The following is a 13,790-nucleotide window of genomic DNA, read 5'->3' on the forward strand; positions in this document are numbered from 1 at the left end:
GGAGGCAGAATAAGGGTGGGTCCTTGGGGGAGGAGGGTGTGTGAGCGCAGGACTTTGAGGGAGGGGAGAAAAGCAGGGGCAGGATGATGCAAAGTTAGAGTAGCAAGAGGGTGGAGTGGAAGCAGGTTCACAGAATCATAGAATCCTAGGGCTGGAAGGGACCTTGGGAGGTCATTGAGTCCAGCACCCTGCCTAAAGCAGGATCAACCCCAACTAAGTCATCCCAGCCAGGGCCTTGTCAAGCCGGGACTTAAAAACCTCTAGGGATGGAGATTCCACCACCTCTCTAGGTAACTCATTCCAGTGCTTCACCACCGTCCTGGGGAAATAGTTTTTCCTGATATCCAACCTACACCTCTCCCTCTGTAACTTGAGACCATTGCTCCTTGTTCTGCCACCTGTCACTACTGAGAACAGTCTCTTTCCATCCCCTTTAGAGCCTCCCTCTATCAAATCACCCCTCACTCTTCCCTTCCACAAACTAAATGAGCGCAAATCTCTCAGCCTCTCTTTGTAGGTCATGTGCTCCAGGCCCTTAATCGTATTGGTTCTCTCTGCACAGAGCAGAGATGGAGGCAAAAACTGAGCACCTATTATGTCTATGCTGCATTAAAAGACCTTCAGCTGCCCAGGACTCCCAAGGCTACATAGCAAAGCCCAAAATAGCAGTTGTAGATGTTGGGTCTGGCACTGCATCCTGAGCTCTCAGAATGCTCAAGTGGGAAATATTCATAGCATGGGCTACATCTCCGTGGCTATTTTGAGCCTTGTGAGCTTGAGTCAGGTGACCCAGCCTGGGACACTTGGCGCTGTGGGATTTTTACTGCCGTGGAGATTTCACACCTCAGTAACAGTCGTGCTTCCCACGCTAGCGAAGTGAAAGATCGCAAGATGAATAAACACCGTGGTGATGGAGGCCAGGTAAGTACCATATCTAGCAAGGCTTCCGTACCTTCTAGCTGTGCACTGAGCAGAAAATGCACAACTAACTGGAAAGTTTTGGTCCAAACTTTTCTTCCAGCTGTAACTTTCCAAACAGAGAGACATTTTGTACAAAAGAAAAAAAAATTCCACCGCAATTTAAATATTTACATTTTCCTTAAAAATATTAAACTCTTGCACTTTATTCCCCCAACCCACAACCCATCATGCTTGCGTTTGAGGTGAAAAAGCAAAATGTTTAAAGGAATGATTGGCGTTTTTTTCTTTTTAAATTAAAAGACCAAAATTTTGCCCATTTACAAAGAAAATTACTTCCTACCAACAATGGGTTCCTGGCTTGCGCTCATTGTCTCTGTTACTGTTGTTACTTTGGTGGAAGTTGTGGAAGCTCAACGACTCTCAGGAGAGGACTGGTGGAGCATGCCTGTTCTTGGAGACAACAGTTCTCTTTGGCGTGGCTCAAGTTACAGAACACTGAGTCCTCTCTGGAATTGTCCCCTGGGTCCATGCCTGGTGGAGATTGGCCACCAAGAGCTTGGTCTTGCACTGAATGAACTTGGCTTCTATCCCCTGTGATTGTTGAAGCTCTGGAATAAAGTGATGAAAAAGCAAAGTGGAAGCACACAGCTCTCATAAATCACCGTGCCGGCCATGGGAGGAGGGAAGAAGAGAGGGAGTAAGTGGGCTGCAAACACCCAATGCAAATAGAAAACAGATGATGACTGTGCTGTTGTAAAATGTTCATCCTCCTACATTAGACCTTAACTGTGGCTTCCTTACAGGAAAATGGCTGCGATCCTAGGCTGATGTGCCAGTAAGGGATATGCCTTCATGTCTGCAATGCTTGGAAGTCCGCTGCTTGACTGAGAGTGGAAAATTGACTCAGTTCATGACGTATAGACATGGCTGCTGAAGATTCACAGCTTGGCCTCTTCTGCCATTTACTGAAGGGTGGTCCCAAAGAAGATGGAGGGAGGCTGTTCTCAGTAGTGATGGATGGCGGAACAAGGAGCAGTGGTTTCAAGTTACAGTTGTTACCTAGGTTGGATATTAGGAAAAGTTCTTTCCCCAGAAGGGTGGTGAATCACTGGAACGTGTCACCTAGAAAGGTGGTGGAATCCCCATCCCTAGAGGTTTTCAAGTCTTGGCTTGACAAAGCCCTGGCTGGGATGATATAGTTGGGGTTGGTCCTGCTTTGGGCAGGGGGCTGGACTCGATGACATTCTGAGGTCTTCTGCAGCGCCAGGAGTCTATGATTATATGTTTATAAGAGATTCATCAGTCTGCTATGGCTTCCAACAGTGGTGCTTTGGCACAGATGAACTACAGTACTTAGGGGCCTGACTTCTGAGATGTCTGAATACTTCATCCCAGGAAATGCTTCATGCTTTGACTGCAAGGGCGCATGCCCTGCACATGTGGTGGCTCCACAGGGGGATGAGAGAGTCAGTGGGTTCCACGCAGCCCATGTGGAAGGCCTGTTTCTAGTGTTCAGGCTGAAAGGACTTGTGCTGGAGTTTGCCAGATTTTCTGGACAGCAGCTTCAATGAACCAAACCCTGACCCAAATGTTGTGTTGGTGAAAGGTACTGGGATAATCATGCTGCACCCTGGAGGTAAATAAATAACTAACTGGAATATAACCAGTCTGATAAGTATCAGAGGGGTAGCTGAGTTAGTCTGTATCTTCAAAAACAACAAGAAGTCCTGTGGCACCTTGTAGACTAACGGATATTTCAGAGCATAAGCTTTTGTGGGCAAAGAACAGCTTTGTCAGATTCATAACATACCCAGTCATGCATCTGATGAAACAGGTCTTTTCCCACAAAAGCTTATGCTCCAAAATATTTGTTAGTCTATAAGGTGCAACAGAACTTCTTGTTGCTTTAGTCTGATAAATGTAATGGTAGACCTGCCCAGCACTGTCAGTTCATTGTAGTTAATGCATGTAATTAACATAAAACAAAATTAGACTTTTTCAAATATCAATTAATTGTCATTTTAATTGCACTGTTAAACAAAACAACGTAAAACTTAAAGCTTACACGTGTATTCAGCCCTATTTCTTCTCCAGCCAATTGCTAAGGCATACTAGAGTGTTTACATTTACGGGAGATAATGTGCTCACTTATTTAATTGTTATTGTTTTGAGTGTCATTGAGTAAAAATAATAATTCTACCTGTGTAACTTGCATTTGCACGGTGAAGAGTTTGCACAACTGTAGTTCAAGTTGGTGGGGTTGAGGGAATCCAGGTTGGCTGTTAGGAAAAACTATTTCCCCAGTCGGGTGGTGAAGCACTGGAATGTGTTGCCTAGAGGGGTGGTGCAATCTCCATCCCCAAAGGCTGTTATGTCCCATCTTGACAAAGCCCTGGCTGGGATGATTTAGTGCGGGTTGGTCCTTCTTTGGGTAGGGGGCTGGACTTGATGACCTCTTGAGGTCTCTTCCATCCCTAGGATTTGATTAGTCTACTTCATTTGTATGAGGTGAATTGAAAAAATACCCTTTCTTTATTCTTTTTACCATGCATATATTAGTATTCACTGAGACTGAAGGATGCCTACTACTATTAGTATTCAACAATAAAAAGCAGTCATGTAGCTCTTTAAAGACTAACAAAATAATTTATTAGATGATGAGCTTTAGTGGGGCAGACCCACTTCTTCAGATCTGGAATAGTGCAGATAATGAACTGGCAGGACAAATACATAACAGAGAGCTATAGAACAAAAGACAAAAATGAAATGAAAACCAACAACAATAGTAATATAAATTGGGCACCATACACTTTGGCTGGGTCTACACTTGCCCCCAACTTTGAAGGGGGTATGTTAATCAGGGCGATGGGAGATTACTAATGAAGTGCTGCGATGAATATGCAGCACTTTATTATGTTAATTCTCCCCGCGCAGCAACTTCGAAGTTCAAGCACGCATCTAGTCGCGAGAACTGCAAAGTGCCACACCACTTCCAAGTCCCTTTACTCCTGAGGACTACACACAAGCCAGAACTTCAAAGTTTGAAGCTTTGAAGTTGCGGCGGGGGAGAATTAGCCTAAGGAAGTGCTGTATATTCACCATAGCACTTCATGAGTAATCTCCTGTTGCCCTGATTAACATGTCCCCTTCGAAGTTGGGGGCAAGCCCTTTGTGTTCTGTGTTGTCATTAAAATCAATACATTAGAAAATGTAGAAAAAACACCCAAAATATTTATAATACATTAAAAGTGGAAATCTAGTCTTGCTGTGCAATGCCATTAAAACTGCAATTAGCCACTACTGTTTTTTAACCTGCTAGTAATTGTGATTTTTTTTCATCACTTGACCTAAATATGAACTTCCTTCTTTCCTCCTCCCAGCATTCATCTTATCTCTCTTGAGCCTTTGTGGTCTTTTGTAACCAGCATGTGAACTAAAAGGGCAATTGATTTCCTCGGGTATATAAAGAAAGAACACAAAAGGAATACATTAGTTTTTCCCTACAAGTGATTCAATTTAGTGTGTAGGAAGAGAAGGGAAGTAACCCTTTGAGTTCAGAACATTCTTACAGGACTACTGGCATTTCTTGTGATGCTTTAGGGAAAGAAAAAAAGTGATCAAATTCATCCCCAAGGTGCTAACAAGCAAGAATTGGCCTCATTCTGTTCTTGACCATACTGCTTTTATACTATCTCACTGAAATGGGTGCTAAAGACCAAACCCTTGACCTCTTATGGCTATGAATGATCACATGACAGTTAGGCCGTGGCCACACTTGGCCAATACTTCGAAACGGCCATGCTAATGGCCAAATGGAAGAATATTAATGAGGCACTGAATTGAATATTCAGCGCCTCATTAGCATTCGCATGCTGCCAGCCGCGGTGCTCATAGGAATAAGGGGATTTCGATGTTGGCAGGGTCCTTTCAAAAAGGACCCCCGTGTAGACGAGCCACGCGGGATAAAACAGGGCAATTTTGAAGTGCTGCAGCTGGCGGCATGCTAATGAGGCACTGAATATGCATTTCAGCACCTCATTAGTATTCTTTGATCTGGACATTAGCTTGGCCATTTCGAAGTTTTCGGTAAGTGCAGACACAGCCTTATTGCCTGAAAGTCTCGACGCCAGCATCATGGTGAAATTGCATTCCAGCTTTGTGAAACGCCCCAGCCCCTGAGGTTGTCTTGGGATACAGCTGTGAGGGGTTGCATTACAAAGATCCCCTTGGGACTGTCACACGATAGGCTGACCATACCATCCGGACTACTTGCCTGCCCTCCTGGGCTTCCACCATTGTGACTGACACGCGACGGGCAAGGGGAGCGGACTGCCAAGCCAGCCCATGGACAGGACAGGGGGCCCCTGGCTTTGTGTTCCAAGAAGGGGCAAGGCCAGTGCCACAAGAGCATTCCACATTGCGCCCCCCTGTCACTTTACAGCCACTTGGAACACTGTAGTGGTGATATAAAGGGCCCTGGGCTCTGGATATTGCCATTGCTGTTGTAGCAGTGGCCATGGCCAGGAGCCTAAGGCCCTTTAGAATTGCCAGGCCCGAGTTAATTTCTCCCTTGTCTCCTCCTCCTCCCTTCACTGGTGGGCCTGGCAGGGGTCAAACCACCTCTACAGCTAAAATCTGAATTCCTTGACCTATAGCAGCAGTTCTCAAACTTCATTGCCCTGCAGCCCCTTTCTGAAACAAAAACTACCACATGACCCATCCGGTGGATGGACGCCCGAGCTCAAGGTCAAGGCCCATGGCTCCTTGTGGGGAAGCCAAAGACCGAGGCCTTCAGCAGCAGGCAGGGGACCTGCAGCATGATCCCCACTGCCCTGGCTTTCAGCTTTGGCCCTGGATGGAGGGGCTCTGACTTTGTCCCCAGGTGCAAGCAAGTCCATGACAGCCCTGGTGACCCCATTAAAATTGGGCTGTGACCCCCAGTTTGAGAACCTCTGAGCTAGAGCACTGTGTTGAGGAACTGGTGCCATGACGGGTTCGGGTCCTTCATGGCTCAGGACTGGCGTGTGTGTGGAGGGGGTTGGGAAGGTAGCATCCCCCACTTTCCCCAGAAGATTAAGCTTGCCTGGTCTGTTCCCCCTCTGGTGTCACAATCCCCTCTTTGGGTCCAATCCTGCCAGGGGCAAAGCACTTCCCAGCCTTATCTCCCAGTCCAGCCAGTGAGATCCAGACAGGACCAGAGCAGTGTTTATTTGTTAATATTTATTTAGGCCAAGGTTTACCTCCGTGACTCTTGATTTAGGGTGTCTCTGGTTTTGGCTGCTCATCCTGAGATGCCTTGAGAAGCTCTGATTTATCAGGACAGTGCTTGATCTAGAAGGGCACCTGGGATGCCCTGAGTTTACATTGAAGCATATTAATTTATGAGGCACTGACACCCCTGTTCACTATCCCCGCTCCCTCTTCTCTAACCACATCTCATTTCATCCAGCCACCAGTCATGAGACTGGCTGCACTGGGTCAGTGAAGGGGGACTATTCCTTAGGCCTTGTCTACACACTTAATGGAATGTAAAGTACAGATACCGCACGTGTAGCTATTTGCTGTGGTGAAAGGCTCGGGCAGCGGGGAAGCAGAAGGCCACTACACAGCTGCAGTCAGCAAAATAGGCAGGAGAGTCATTGCTCGGGTGTGTAGAGAGCTGTGGAGGGCATGTACTTGAGGGTTCTGAGGTACTGAGCACCCTGTCCCACTTGGCTTCGCTGTCTACACTGCTATTTAAACCCATGCTAGAGGGGCATGAAGTGTCTGTATTCTATGTGCCACCATCCGCACAGACATACCTGTACAGTGCACGCCACTCATTTAGAATCATAAAAGATCTGAGTTGCTCTAAGCAGGACCTACTCCAACTATTATTCTGTTCTAGTCTATACACTATCAAAACAAAAAAGCAGTCAAGTAGCACTTTAAAGACTAACACAATAATTTATTAGGTGAGCTTTGTCCCACGAAAGCTCACCCAATAAACGATTTTTTTAGTCTTTAAAGTGCTACTTGACTGCTTTTCTGTTTGTATATTATCCAGTTCGTCTGTGAACCTTGGCTTTTTCAGAAGCCACCCACACAAGGGCCAAGCACTGCCCACCGCCGACACAAAGGGAGCATAGTGAAGACTCATGAAAGCAATTTAATGACTGTGGCAGCTGTACATCAATGTAACTTAGGCTGACTTAGGAACAGAGAGATAGCCGTCCTAGCCTATACACTGTCAAAACAAAAAAGCAGTCCAGTAGCACTTTAAAGACTATTTTGTTAGTCTTTAAAGTGCTACTGGATTGCTCTTTGTTTAGGTTGACTTAATCTTGTTACATAGACTTGCCCTTACTCAGTGGACATTAATGACATTCTCTGGCCTGTGCCTGGGTGAAAGTCACTGGCCTGTGTTATGCATGAGGTCAGATGAGATGAGGATAAAGATCCCTTCAAACATTAGCAGCAGACAACATTTGGGAGGCTCCAGTCACACTCACACTGCAGCTGCATATCAGAATCTTACACAATCTTCTGGAATCTGCAACATGAGGCTGGAAATCTCCCTTGATCCCTCACAGCTAGAATCCCACAGCGCTGGTGGAAGCCAAAACAGGAGAGAAGTTAGCTAAAGTTCTCACAGCTCAAGGAAGGTGAAGTTAGACTGGGGAGAGGGTTCCACTTGGTGCTTACTATATGGGGCTGAGCTTCTCCATTCCTGTTGATAAAGCATGAGAGGAACCTACTACAGCAAAGATACAGCATGGCTTCGAGATAGAAATGGGCCCAAACACAAGACCTGGGTGAACATCCTGTGAACTGTGGATGCTCACTCCCACTACATGGCTGGACTGTGTATCAGTGCCAACAAATTTTGAAGAAGTTTGTGTCTGGATCCTTCTTCGGATCCAACTCTTTTGCATGCTACCAGCCCATTCAAAGATGCCTGGCTTCTCTTCTCAGCCCCAGAGACCTGTCATACAGTGCAGGGTTCCTCATAGGCTGAGCACTGGGGCGGCCGCCCAGGACAACTTCAGGTGCTGCCCAGCTGATTACCAGAGTGCCCACTGCTGGCAGTGTGTATTTCTATTGGAGGTGCACATCTGCACATGCCTCAACACACGTAACAAAATTTATTCCACCCATGGATGGAAAAATTTAGAGAGGACACTGACACGGTGTGCTGCACTTTCAAGAGCACAGACAGGAGACAGGCAGCCTAGAAATCCCCACCACCAGGCCAGACTTTAATTACAGTCAGCCCAGGCAAGTATTGTTCCTGAGCTGCTGCTGCTGCTGCTGCAGATTGGATTACAGCTCTCACAAGCAGGATTGGATTTCACTTTCGGGCCAGAAATTCCACTGAATGAAAAAGGAAGGCAAGTATTTTGGGAGGCAGCATTACTGTATGCGTGTGACATCATGCAAAATAATTCTGTGTCTGCATGCTAAGCCCCCTGTGGAAATCCCTGTATAAACATCTTCACACCAATGAAATTGATCACTGTAAATATTAACATGATAGGAGACACCATGGGAATTAGTAATTGTTTCTGTCATGTGCCTTGCAGCCACTGGGGAATATAATAATATGTGGGTTGAGACACTCCACTGGGATTTGAGAGAGCTGGGTTTAATTCCTAGCTGTGGCATAGAGCTCTCTAGGTAACCTTGGGCAAATCACTTAATCTCCCTGTGCATCTGGTGCCCACCTATGAAATGGAGATGCATACACTCCCTCTGCCTGCTTTGAACCTCTAGATTGGACATTCTCCGAGGCTTGGACTATCTGTGTCAACAAGTGTGTTCAGGGCTTAACTCAATGAGTCTCTGTTGAAGCCAGGAACAGGGCAGTTGCCCTGGGAGAGGAGAACTTGGGGCAAAGCCAGTCCTGAACCCCAGAGGAGCCTCACCTGAAAGAATCCAGGTTTTTCAAATAAAAAGGCAGTGGGAAGTGCAGGGAGGTGGGGAGGCTGTGAGATGTGAGAAAGGCCTATCAAAGCCCAGGAGACCAGGCAGGGAGCAAGGCAACTCCAAGAGATGGTGTGGAGATGGAACTGATGAAAGGGGCAACTTCTGTGCTTTTGGGGGGACTTTTGAGTTCTGTGAGTGTTAAGCACCACTGGTGAAAGGCAGATGAAAGGGTTCTGGTCTGAGAAGGTAGCTGGAAATGGGGCGTGTTCTTAAAGGTGGTTGGGGGAGAGAAAATAGAAGCAGGTAGTTGCTAATGATAATTTAGGACCCTGGTAACTTCAGCCAGGGCTTTAACCAACAACATGGTCACCTTTCTGCACTAGGGCTGGTATGTAGCTGGGCTCTCACAATGTGGAAATTAGAGAGAAGGACTGAGAATGTTTGGCCTGTACCAAACCCGAAGTACTGTCAGGTGAGCTGTAGCTAGATCTGAGCTGGTACTTCAAAGTTTAAAACTTCAAAGTTGCCGCGGGGGGAATTTGCTTGATGAAGTGCTGCATATGCAGGACAGCACTTCATCAGCAAACTCCAAACACCCTCCTTACCATTCTTCCTTTGAAGGAGGGTGGTAGTGTAGAAACAGCCAATGTACTTATGATAGAGCCCTGACATTATAGGTGCTGGAACTAGGGGTTCTGAGGTATTGCATGTCCCCTGGATTGAAGTGGGTTCCATTTTTGGAGAAGAGGTTCTTAAAATGTGTTTCATGGACAACCTGTAGCATGCAAGCTCTATTCAGGTGGTCCATGGGTTGTTTCCTCTAAGGTGTGTACCTGGGTGGCCATGCAAGAGAGAATGAAGGGTTCCCAACCTAATTAGTGGCTCACCGATGTGGGACTACTAATTAGGATCCTGGACTCTCACATGTAAGGTGAAGTGGTTGCCTTGGGGGGAATGTGAGATAAGTTGGGTGCTAGTGGGGTCAAAAGAGGCGGAGAAGCCTGTGGTGCTCAGAGAAAGAGGCAACTTTTCCCAGCTTCAGGGCTCTGGCTCAAGAGAGAGGGGTCCGGACATGCTCAGTCCACATTCTTCAGCTAGGCCCCTAGCCCTGAGTCTCCTAGCCAAAAATCAGAGATCCATAGACCCCTAGGGCTGGAACAGACCTCAGGAGGTCATCAAGTCCAGCCCATTGCCCAAGTGACCACATATGGAAAAAAAAAAAACCTAAGACACTCAAAAAAGAGTGAGAAATATATGTTTTTTTTTAATTTAACAAACGCTTTTCTAGCCTTTTTTCTGTGCAAATGCACTCAATATTGAGAGACGTACCCCCAAAACTGAGTGTGAAAATTACCAAATACCAAAAAATTAACAAGTGTCTAGTCTATATTTGAGGCCTCCATTGATCTTGAGGCCAGGGCCAAATGGTCCTCCTAGCCACCCTCTGATTGACTCTGTGACTGCTGTAGCTGGGGATAGTCCCCACCCCCCCGCCTCCCCGGTATACTTTCATCTGTAGAACAGAAAAGCCTTATTTATTATAAAGAATTTTTTTTAATACAGCCCTTTTGTCCAAAGTGCTTTACAATACTTAGCTAATGACACAAACAGCATTTGGAAAAATCATTAGGTGGTCTGCCAAGGCCCTCAGCAATTTTCAAGTGGTCTCTGAAAAAAAAAATAAATTGAGAACCACTGGTACCCAGGATTTACAATTTGTCTCAATGGCTCTCAGCAGCCCCATGGTAAAAATTGTTCCAGTGCCTTCTCAAGATGTACGTGGAGGCCGGCGGAGACAATTCCTGCGAGCAAATGGATCTGTGCCTGTTCTCTTACCTGTGAGCATTTAGAGTGTGAATAATTTTTTAAGGGCCTTTGCACTTTTAGTTTGGATCCAAGCTCGTCTTTCATGTTCACCTGCTGACTCCTCACGCTTCCTTTGCAGCAGGGGTGGCGAAGAGCAGGACCAGTGCCCATTTCCTCCAGAGGAAAATAAAACTCACTCCTATATGAGCTAAATATAAGCCCAACAGTTAGAAACCTGAGCCATGTGCTGAACAATGTGGGGTTCACCAGGGTAGATTATTTTCCATCTCAGGTTGTCTGCATTAGAAGGAAAAATAGCCATTGCTGATAATGGCTTCAGGGGGAGGGGCTGGTAGGAGGTGTATCGTGTTTCTCGCTCATGGCTGATGCTCTGCAGGAACACCCTGTACTATCTTCTAAAGCACTTAGCAGAAGTGGTGGCAGGCTGGGTTAAATGTACCATGTTAAAATTCTCATTCTGATCCCTACAGCGAGGAGTATGATTTAATTGCCAGCTGGGCTGTGCATCAGAAAACTCTGATATGGTTTTAACATATATGTTCCTGGTCCAACCTTGTAGTCCAACCACAACTATGGTTCTGCTGGTTCTGTGATTAACATGTGATGGGTGATTTTCCTAGGCTAGTCTAGACCTATGTCAACTCAGACCTTTATTATAGGCTGCCAGAAGCAAGCAGCTGCTATGGTAAGGCCCCAGGGCCGATTTCCAGTTGAGTTGACTGGAAACAACAAAGTGAAATCCACCTTCTCCCTGCACTGCAGCTGTCTCCGCAATGCGCAGCTTTTAAAATTTATGGCAGCCGCATTGCGATACATGTGGGGACAGGAAAAGGCTGTAAAAAATAGCCACGGCGTCATATGAGCCTAGGATCCAGCTGGTCACCAAAGTGGGACAGAAAGGGAGAGGAATAGAAGGGGAGACCAGGAAAGAGTCTGAACGTTGGCTCAGTTCCCTTGTGGTTAGTTGGGTGAAGATAATTCCACCATTTCCTGTCCCTGTCCTGCCACCTCCAGCTGTCATTAAAGTTCAATTTTTTAAAGAATATTTTCAGCCACTTTTGGAAACTAGAAAATTGTGGACTGATTCCATGCATAACATCTTCCTTAGAGCAGCATTTTAGAAGGTTTCATGTGGTTAGACATACAGAAGCTAATCCATACGTTCTGGTAAAGGCATCCACGACGCACACCAATCAGGTCCACTGACATTTGCCCAGAGGTCTATAAAAGAACGTTTTTTTCTGCTCCATAGTGCTGTAAGCAACAAATGACTAAAAATACTCTTGTTTTACTTTCCTTAGTCCCCGCTATATGGGGTCAGTTCTTAGGCTGGAATGGGCAAGGATCATAGAATCATAGAACGCTAGAACTGGGAAGGACCTCAAGATGTCATCAAGTCTTCCTTCATAGCAGGACCAAGCACCATCTCGACCAGGGGTCTGCAAACTACGGCTCTGGAGTTAAAGACTTCTATGTGGTTTCTGAATCTTAAAAAAAAAAATCCTCCAGAGTATTTTCAATAAACGGTCCACATCTAAAAACCCAACAATGAACAGCTCATATCTAAATAGCAAACGATACGTCATCTCGAAAAGTTGGGTAACTCCTCCACGTGTCCTCCAGCGAGAGAGAAGATTTGGGAGTGAAAGTCAGGAAGACAGTGGTACAAACACACACATGTAAAGTGTGAGGAAATGGAATATGTAAAAAGCTTGTGAGCGCCCTGCAGTAAACACATATCTCATTCTAAATCATTGTATGTGCGCTGTTATTAAACTAGGGCTTACAAAATGTATGGCTGGATGTTATTTATTAAGGACCATCTCATATTAACATGCCTTGTGGCTCTTGAATTATTGAGATTTTTACTGCACTGGAAGAAAAAAGGGCTCGGCTTGCTATTTTGGTTGCCAGTCCCTGCTCTCGACGATCCCTGTTAGATATTTATCCAACCTATTCTTAAATACAGTAAACCCTCATTTTACGCAGCTTCATGCTGCGCGAAACTCACATTAACGTGGTTTTTGCATAATGTCAGCCTGCCTACCTTCCCGCATCTCTGGGCGGGCAGGCTGAAAGCCACTTCCCCATGCCTTCTCTGGAACCATCTTGTATAAGACGCCATTTTGCATCCGTCATTTCCGCACGCACACAAGAGCCTGTACTTTCCTTGACCTGTTTGGGAATGGCAGGGAGGATGAGCTCTGTGGAATGCGTCAGTGGACTGTTTGGAGTTAAGGCTCCAGCTCCCCAGTACCTGTTCCTCTTTGCTGATAACGGTTTCTCTTTGAGAAGTGATTTACGATTCTCTAACTACTAGCCTCTGACGCTGGGCTTTGTCTGTGTAAGGGTATAAAATACTAGAGTTAGCTGCATCAAGCGCCTTGCTGGACCTGGTTTTACTAGTGTCCAGTTTGGCTCATCTGTTGCCTTATTGAGTTCAATAAAGCTGAATGGTAGCCATCTGAACACAGAGAAGTCTTGTGCTTCAACACTTCCCAGAGAGGTACTAGGCACCACTCTGGGAAGGTAGGGGGAAGCCTTTCTGCTCTCCTAGCTGCCTGCCCCTGCAGGCTAAAGCTCCTTTCCCCCTTCCCAGAGCCCCACGGAAGCAGCAGCTGCAGGAGCTCTCCGCCCGGAGCCATGGGAAAATGGTGGCCACGTGCACAGCCTGCCCCCCTCCGATGGCCCCGATCAACCCCCCAAACCCTCCCTGACTTATGTAAAATTCAAGGTACACGAGGGTTGCGTGGAATGCAACCCTCGCATACCTCAAGGGATTACTGTATCTCTAATGATGGGGATTCCACAATCACCCAAGGCAATTTATTCCGGTAATTAACCACCCTGACAGTTAGGAATTTCTGCCTAATGTCCAGTGTAAATCTCCTAGCTGCAGTTTAAGCCCATTGCTTCTTGTCTATCATCAGAGGCTAAGGAGAATAATTTTTCTCCCTCCTCCTTGTGACACCCTGTTAGGTACTTGAAAACTGTTATCACACCCCTTCTCAGCCTTCTTCTCTCTAAACTAAACAAACCCAATTTGTTTAATCTTCTCTTGTAAGTCATATTTTCCAGACCTTTGATCATTTCAGTTGCTCTTCTGTGGACCGTTTCCAGTTTCTTCAGCACTCTAT

At 46.1% G+C, this 13,790-nt stretch overlaps 1 long non-coding RNA gene across 1 annotated transcript; it reads left to right on the forward strand.

The window, feature by feature from the left end:
- The first annotated feature begins 815 nt into the window (after positions 1-815).
- On the forward strand, positions 816-12,886 carry LOC142008968 (uncharacterized). The gene is made up of 3 exons (XR_012644285.1): positions 816-921; positions 1,725-2,557; positions 11,955-12,886. It is a non-coding gene; the product is annotated as an uncharacterized LOC142008968 (long non-coding RNA).
- The last annotated feature ends 904 nt before the right edge of the window (positions 12,887-13,790 follow it).

The sequence above is a fragment of the Carettochelys insculpta genome, chromosome 2, assembly GCF_033958435.1.
Source record: "Carettochelys insculpta isolate YL-2023 chromosome 2, ASM3395843v1, whole genome shotgun sequence".
NCBI classification, from domain to species: Eukaryota; Metazoa; Chordata; order Testudines; family Carettochelyidae; genus Carettochelys; species Carettochelys insculpta.